The sequence below is a fragment of the Heloderma suspectum genome, chromosome 7 (genome assembly GCF_057233095.1).
Source record: "Heloderma suspectum isolate Gila_16-S chromosome 7, 16-S_ref, whole genome shotgun sequence".
NCBI lineage: Eukaryota > Metazoa > Chordata > Lepidosauria > Squamata > Helodermatidae > Heloderma > Heloderma suspectum.
The window spans coordinates 109,078,233-109,086,446 of record NC_139464.1 but is presented as its reverse complement, the minus strand read 5'-3'; the positions used below and the strand labels follow the sequence as shown (position 1 = coordinate 109,086,446).

Below are 8,214 nucleotides of genomic sequence, written 5' to 3'. Positions count from 1 at the left end.
AGAAGAAAGCCAGGGTTGCCTGGATGTTCTGGGAATAGCTTGTAGGAGAGGAGGGAGTCACCTTTGAAGTTGTGGGAGCTTTTGAAAGTACGGCTGACAGTGTTGGGGATCAAACCTTTGTGAAATCATGACTTTGGATCTTATAGCTTGACCCTGAATTCCTGATTTGGGGTGGGCCGGCTGTTGTTGTTTAGAAAGAGTGAATGCCACTGGGCATGTGCAGAGTGCTTTTCTTTCACTTGTGCCAAGACTGAGCCTGTAGCATTCACACTAGCAGGTTCTGGGGCTGAGCCCTGGCTTGCATGAAGCCCTTTTCAACTGTTTTGGAATGGGCATCTGGTTGAAGGCATCACAGAATCATAGTAGGGTTGGAAGGGGCCTACAAGGCCATCCAGTCCAACCTGCTGCTCAGTGCAGGAATCCAAGTCAGAGCATCCCTGACGGATGGCTGTCCAGCCTCGTCTTGAATGCCTCCAGTGTGGGACAGCCCCCTACCTCCCTAGGTCATTGGTTCCATTGTCATATTGCTCTAACATTCAGGACGTTTTTCCCTGATGTTCAGCTGGAATCTGGCTTCCATAGAAATGGCTGGGAGGTGTGAATTGGACTGTAGATGTCTGCAAGTGGCAGAGAAGCTTGAGAATCTGTAGGAAAAGTCTCTTGTTTTAAATATCATGACCCTTATGGCTGATCTCAATTACTCTGAAGTTCCGCTTTCAAAGATTTGCCCGCTGTTGCGGGAAGCTGAAATTGACATCTATTTGGAAGTCATGACATAAAGGATTAGCCTTAAAATAATGTGGGGAGGTGGGGATGTGGGGAATTTTTTTTTCTTTGGAAAGATTTCATTGTATTTCCATTGACAACAGTGGGGGGTTGAATGCGAGACTAAAGTGAATCTTTCTTCTCTCAAGATGCTCCAGAGAGTTTGGGTTAAAACACATCCTGCTTCCTCTAAGGTAGGGGGTGGGCAGCACCTCGGCCGCATGATGTCCCCCTGGCTTTAGTGTGCCCCCCCCCCCCCCACTGCTGGGAAAAAAAACATTGGTGGCTTGCTATGGAGGCTAAAAGGGACAAGTTTAGTTTGAAAACAAGCTGAATTTGTCCTGCAGCAAGCTACCCATTTTATTTTTTATTGCTGCTGTTATGCTAATGAATTTAGACAGTGCAACAGTTGTAGCGACAGCAGTGTGGCCCAAGGGGGGGGAGGAGGGGTTGGGGGGTACCATCCCTGATCCATTGTGGTTGCCATCCCTCAAATCTAAGGGGTATTAAGCTGACAACCAGCCATTCCTACCAAAGAATAGCAGTGCAACTGGATTTCCTTCCAGGTAAGTATATATATTTTTACTCTCCCAGAATTTCAGTTTGTTTTATGTCTGATATGGTATTTTTAATTTTTTGCAGTGCTGCTAGCTTCTGTTTGGTTATTATTTTTTATATTGTTGTTTTAGGGTGCAATCCTATGCATGTTTAGACTGAGAAAAGGAGGACATACGAGAGTGCTGTTCAAGGACTTGAAAGGCTATCATGGAGAGGAAGGCCAAGATCTCTTCTCGATCATCCCAGAGTGCAGGACACGGAATAATGGGCTCAAGTTACGGGAAGCCAGGTTCCGGTTGGACATCAGGAAAAATACAGCCATGGAACCAATGACCTAGGGAGGTGGTGGAACCTCTGATGAAGGCTGGCTGGGGAATGCTGGCAGTTGTAGGCTTTTCTCTGCCTAAACATGCATAGGATTGCCATGGAACCAATGACCTAGGGAGGTGGTGGAACCTCTGATGAAGGCTGGCTGGGGAATGCTGGCAGTTGTAGGACTTTTCTCTGCCTAAACATGCATAGGATTGCCATGGAACCAATGACCTAGGGAGGTGGTGGAACCTCTGATGAAGGCTGGCTGGGGAATGCTGGCAGTTGTAGGCTTTTCTCTGCCTAAACATGCATAGGATTGCCATGGAACCAATGACCTAGGGAGGTGGTGGAACCTCTGATGAAGGCTGGCTGGGGAATGCTGGCAGTTGTAGGACTTTTCTCTGCCTAAACATGCATAGGATTGCCATGGAACCAATGACCTAGGGAGGTGGTGGAACCTCTGATGAAGGCTGGCTGGGGAATGCTGGCAGTTGCTCTCAGCACACTGAGAGCCAGTGTGGTGTAGTGGCAAGAGTGTTGGACCGGGAGCTGGGAGGTCCGGGTTCTAGTCCCCACTCGGCCATGGAAGCTCACTGGGTGACTTTGGGCCAGTCACAGACTCTCAGCCCAACCCACCTCGCAGGGTTGTTGTTGTGAGGATAAAACGGAGAGGAGGAGGATAATGTAAGCTGCCTTGGGTTCCTTGCAAGAGGAAAAAAGGCGGGGTATAAATGCAATAAATAAATAAATAAATATTGTAGGACTTTTCTCTGCCTAAACATGCATAGGATTGCCATGGAACCAATGACCTAGGGAGGTGGTGGAACCTCTGATTTATTTATTTATTTATTAAATTTATTAATCGCCCATCTGACTGGTCACCCAGCCACTCTGGGCGATGTACAACCCACCATAAACAATTTAAAACAATAAAATTTTACCATAATTTTTTTTTAAAAAAAATACCCTAACCCACCCCAAATGCCTGCCTGAACAACCACGTTTTTAATGCACGACGGAAGCTCATTAAAGAGGGGGCATGACGGAGTTCCCTAGGGAGGGAGTTCCACAGAGTGGGGGCCACCACAGAGAAGGCCCTCTCCCTCGTCCCCACCAGTCTAGCTGTCCTGGCTGATGGGACAGAGAGAAGGCCATCCGAGGCTGATCTTGTTAAGCGGCCTGTCTGGTGTTGGTGAAGGCTGGCTGGGGAATGCTGGCAGTCGTAGGACTTTTCTCTGCCTAAACATGCATAGGATTGCGCCCTAAGTTATATGTCATAGCCTGTATTTTATTATCTTGCCTTTTACGGTTTCCGTTGTCTTGTGAGCCGCCCAGAGAGTTTCGGCTACTGGGCAGCACAAACATGTCCTAAATAAAAGCACACACCCGCGCTCCTATCCATGGCCGCCCGGCCAGAGATCAGCCCCCTCGAGGATTTGAGCCCCAGCCTGCCTGCGGTCGGTGGGACTGACTCCTGAGTAAGCCCAGTGCACCTTAGGAGCGCAAGAGGGCCGCTCGGGCTCCAGCACGCCCCACCGCGTGCGGGGCCGGGGGGCTGCTCCCCCAAGTAATCGTGCGCGGGATCGCGGCCTTCCCGGGAAGGCGCTCTTGCGCACGCTTCCCGGACAGGGAGGCCCGCTGGACTGCGTGGGCTTTACGCCGGAGTAAACGTGCGCAGGATCGGGGCTGCCCGTGGCCGTCGGGGGCCTGCGGCGTTACGGCTTCTCGCGCCCGGCCTCGCTACTCCCCCGGAGGTGTGGCGTCTACGGGCCTCTCCGCAGCGGCCCGGCGCAGCGCTCCGATTTGCGCCGCCGCCGCCGCCGCCTGCGAGGCTGGAAGCGGCGCTGCTCCTCGCCAGGAAGGCGGGCCCTGGGCGGGCTCGCAGCGCCGGAGCCGAGTGCAATTGGAGAGCGCCGCTCCCAGCGCCTTTCCATTCAGGCTGAGGTGCTCTGCTCACTGGGCTGGGGGAAAGAGGCTCGTGGTACCTTCGGGGAGAGCATTGCTGCGAGGATTTCCCCCTCTCCCTTTTCCTCGCTCAGTCTGGGGATCTATTTACCGCAACCTGGGAAAAAAAGAGAGAGAGAGAGAGAGAGAGAGAGAGAAGTTTCAGACCCTGGGATTTATTTTTTTTAATTTTTTTTTAAGCGCATTGGGTATTCCCCCCCCCCCCGTCCAAAAGGAACCCCCCAAACTGAACAGGCAATTTAAGAGCAGCTCCTTTCCGCACCCTTCAGTGGCTCGGTGAGTAGAATCGAAAGTTCCTTCCAGGCGCATGATGAACTGATGGGATCCAGGCAACCGAGAGCTGCATTTACTCCGGGGGAACAGAATCGTCCCTCCCCACCCCAGCCGAATAGCTGAATGGATATGTGCAAGATGTTTCTTTTCGTGGGAATACGTAATTCCCCCGTGCAGGGTGCAATTCCGGCTGGAGCGCTTGACACCTGCCTTGTGTTTCTTCTCCCTGTTCGGCTGTACGGGGGGGGGGGGGGTGCTGTGCGAAAGGAGCAGCAGCAGAGAAGTTGCATTTTCCCTCCTTCCCCAAAGGCGACTTGCTTGCTTGTTTGTTTATTGCATTTATACCTCGCCTTTTTTCCTCTTGCGAGGAACCCAGGGCAGCGTACATAATCCGCCTCCTCTCCATTTTGACCTCACAACAACAACCCTGTGAGGTAGGCTGGGCTGAGAGTCTGTGACTGGCCCAAAGTCACCCAGTGAGCTGCCATGGCCGAGTGGGGACTAGAACCCGGATCTCCCGGCTCCCAGTCCAACACTCTTGCCACTACACCACGCTGGCTCGTGCTGTCTTAACTTTGACTTTAACTTAAGACTTGCTGTCCTAACTTTCCTGCTGGGACGCTCCTTTCCCACATGGTCCACGGATGCTCTAGGGAGCTGTGGTCTGTGGACTTTCTCCGGGTGGCTTTTCGGAGGCCACGCGCTTCTGCTTCTTAGAGATTTTGCTGCTGGTTGCCAGTGGAGATCATGTGTTATGAAGACATGCCGATATTTTACTGCCTTGGTTTGGGGGAAGACTAAGTTTGGACTTGGACTGCATGCTCACAAATGATGCCTTTTGAATTAAAACAATATGCTTTTTATGTGAGTGAGAAGAAGAGAAAAAAGGTTATTTTTTTTTTTTAAATCCATTCCTACTTCTCTTTTCTAATTCACGTGGCATGTGATGCTATAATGCTTCAACAATGCTACATGCGGCCTGATCTTGTGCATGTTTACTCAGGAGTAAGTCTTATTGTGAAGTAAGGTTCCTTTCACAGGAAGTGCATATAGGATTGCAGCCTTCCCTGTCTGATTATGTCCATATTTACTCACAAAGTAACCCCCATTTGATCTGAAGTGTGCCTGATACTGCAGGCTTACACACCTTTGTGTGTGTGTGTGTGTGTGTAGGGGGGGGGGGATCTTTACCTATTGTTTCAAATAAACTAGAGTTTATGGGGGATTGTCACTGTAGCATAGCAATGTAAATCCGAAAGTGAATTAAAACAATAAAAAAGCAGGAAAATGTGATTATACCCATCCTGGATTAAATTAGACTAAATTGGTAAGAGCAGGAAGGCATTTCGTTTGCTGTGATTATTTCTTTCCTGGTATAATTGAAATGCGCATTGCATAACTCCGTCACTCTTCTCCCGTATGCATTAGATGGAATACATTCTGCAACTGTGGAATCTTAATCCTATTGCTTCTATTAAACCCACAAGTTCAGCGTGATTGGCCATTTCTCTGGGACTCATAAACCCATTTTATTAGGACTTAATAGCATTTCTTCCCTTGCAAAAAGGATTATGGAGAAGGTAGTGGAGAGGTAGGAAGGCAGAAGTGGTGAGGTGGGGCTGAATTGAATTAACCCTCCCTCTAAGAAGAATGCCAATATTGGAAGTGCACAATTTTATTCTGGTCCAAGGTTTTTGTGCATTCTAACTACATTTGTTGAAAGTAAGGTTGCGAAATAAATCTGCCCCAGATGGATGCTTTCCTTTATCCTGTGTCTTATACAGGAAATTAACAGGGCTATTTTGTGCGTGCACACACATGGAAGGTAATAGTAACCCCACATTAAATGACTTGAATTGGTGTGTCGGCAATCGAGAGCCTCTGTCACTTTTACTGCTGGTTGGAATGGTTGTGGCAGGATTAATTTCTTCAGGTCACTTTGATGTCACTTTTTAAAATTGGACTCCATCGTCTTTGCATGGGAGCTAACACCTGCTTGGAAAAAATGCACAAGAAAATCAGCCATGCCAAGCAACTTATCACGTAGGGTAGCCAGCCAACAACTGGACCGTTCTGGCTGTGTCCAATACTGGACCCGGACCAATGAGTTAGGCTGCATCTTCACTGCATGCTTAGCAGTAATAAATGAGTTTGGGAGTGAGATGAAAGGCTCATAATCTCATGGCCACTTTCAGCCATCCAGTACATAGCCATGTGCTGTGCTGTACATGAATGTGCACAGGGAGAGGGAAATACCTCCTTGAGTTTGCCCCAGCAGAACATAGCTGAGTGCATTGTGGAGGATCATGAGCGCGATGCTTGTAATACGAGGATAAAAAGCTTTAGGCTTGCTGTCACCGCTCCAGGGAGTATAATATTCACAGTGCTAAGGAGAGGTGCTGAGTGTTCTCAGCTCCTGCATGTGAACCCACAGATGCTGCTGCTGTTGCACTGAGAAATTATGCCACGTAACAAAAGGTATGCATCTTAGGGCACTTGCTTACTCTGAGACAATATGTCACTATGTGTCCTCATTCACATGTGTATGCAAACCCAACCGACACGGAAACATTGGTAACTTTTGCAGAATGCTGGCATGCCAGCAATAAATGATGCCCTGCATTTGGACTAAGTAGTTGGATATCCTATCAGTTAGTGTAAGGAAAGTAAACCAGGGGTGGTGAGGTGGGGCTGATTTGAATTAACCCTCCCTCTGAGAAGGGTGTCAGGATTCAGATTAAAGCACATAGGTTTGATTGAACCATACATGTTTACAAAAAGGAAAGCATTGGTTAGTATACCCCCCCTCCACCCCCTGTGTTAGACCTGCAGACCATTCCCTTATGATTCTTAACAAGAGTGATAAAATGAGAGTCGATGAAGGTGGGGAGCTGGGCTGGCCAGCTAAAAGGCACAATTATCCACTACAGTATCTGAAGGCTCCCCATGAGGGCATCCCACCTGTGCAGTTTCGCCCCATTCCAGCAAACTGTCAGGGCGTTATAGCCTCCACCCCCTTTTCCCTTCTCTGGTCACTTGTCCATGAAAAAGTAAAATGACTATGGGGGGAAGCACAATTTCACTTTTTGCGTGATTATGGAGTTGTGCAATTCCGCTTTTGCGCAATTCCACTTTAGCACTAAAACGCTATAATGAACAGAAGCAGCTCTGCCAGCAATATCTGGGAGGTGTGAAATACACAACTCCACTGTATCACTAAAGTGCTATAACAGTTTTGAGAGAATAGAATAAAGGCATACGGGAAAATGTGTAGTTGGGGTTTTTGTCCCAATTCTGCAAACCCCCAAGGGTTTACTTCCCACCCCCTTTTGTTGCACCTGGGATTTTCCATCCTCTGTGGTAATTGTGCAAGGTTTTGATGGTACAATGGGTGCCTCCTGACTGGGAGAGGCTGTATGTGACGTTTGGTCCCAATCCTGCAAAACTTCAAGGTGTTATAGCCACCCCCCCCTTTTTGTTGTGCCTGGGGTTTTCCCTCCTCTGTGGTAATTGTGCAGGGTTTTGATAGTGTATCAGGTACCTCCTGAGTAGGAGAGGCTGTGTGCCAAGTTTGGTCCCAATCCTGCAAACCTCTAACGTTTTATACCCATCACACCCTTTTTGGTCCACACGGGATTTCTGCTCCTTTGGGAGCAATCACACAGGGTTTTGATGGTGCATCAGATGCCTCCTACTAGGAGAGGCTGTGTGCCAAGTTTGGCCCTGGCCTTGAAGGTTTTATACCCGCCACCCCCTTTTTGGTGCACACAAGATTTCTGCTCCTTTGGGAGTTATAGCTCCCAAAGCTATAACTTTTCAAGCTGCAAAGGAACAGAAGCATCAGAGAAGCTCCAAAGTAACAAATGCGGCAGAGAAGGATCGCAATTCCCTGATTGTGCTGCCCAGGTACAGGAAAGTTACATATGCATCAGAGAAACGGCAGAGTTACACAAGCAAAGATGCCGTGATCAGCCGCTATTTCCATGAAAGCGGTGTTGTGCAGAACGGGGAACAGCCTCCAGTTTGCACATAATCGCATCTCCCTACGGGAATGGGTGGCTCTGCGATGCTTGTTGGCCATTCACTGAGCCCACCAGGAGCTCGCTCAGTGCAGCAAGTGGGGGTGGGCAAAAGAGGTGGCTTGGCAAGCAGGGTGGAGTCTAGCGAACTCTGCCCCCCTCCCAGATGCCCACACCATCCCTATGTGATCCAGCTATTATTGTCTACCTTTATGATCCTCGGGGATTGTGTACCTAGTCTGACAATAGCCTGACCCTGTGATGTAATGCAGCCCGTCGGATTTGGCTACATGCTGACATCACAAAGCCAGTCCAGAGTCTA

At 49.0% G+C, this 8,214-nt stretch overlaps 1 protein-coding gene across 1 annotated transcript in view; it reads left to right on the top strand.

Annotated features, from left to right (window-relative positions):
* Positions 1 to 3,566: 3,566 nt before the first annotated feature.
* The window catches only part of SEMA3C (semaphorin 3C), a 247,418-nt gene continuing 242,770 nt past the window's right edge, over positions 3,567 to 8,214 (top strand). The window contains exon 1 of the mRNA XM_084811075.1: positions 3,567 to 3,876. The gene's annotated coding sequence lies outside the window, so the exon portion shown is untranslated. The remainder of the gene's footprint in view (positions 3,877 to 8,214) is intronic.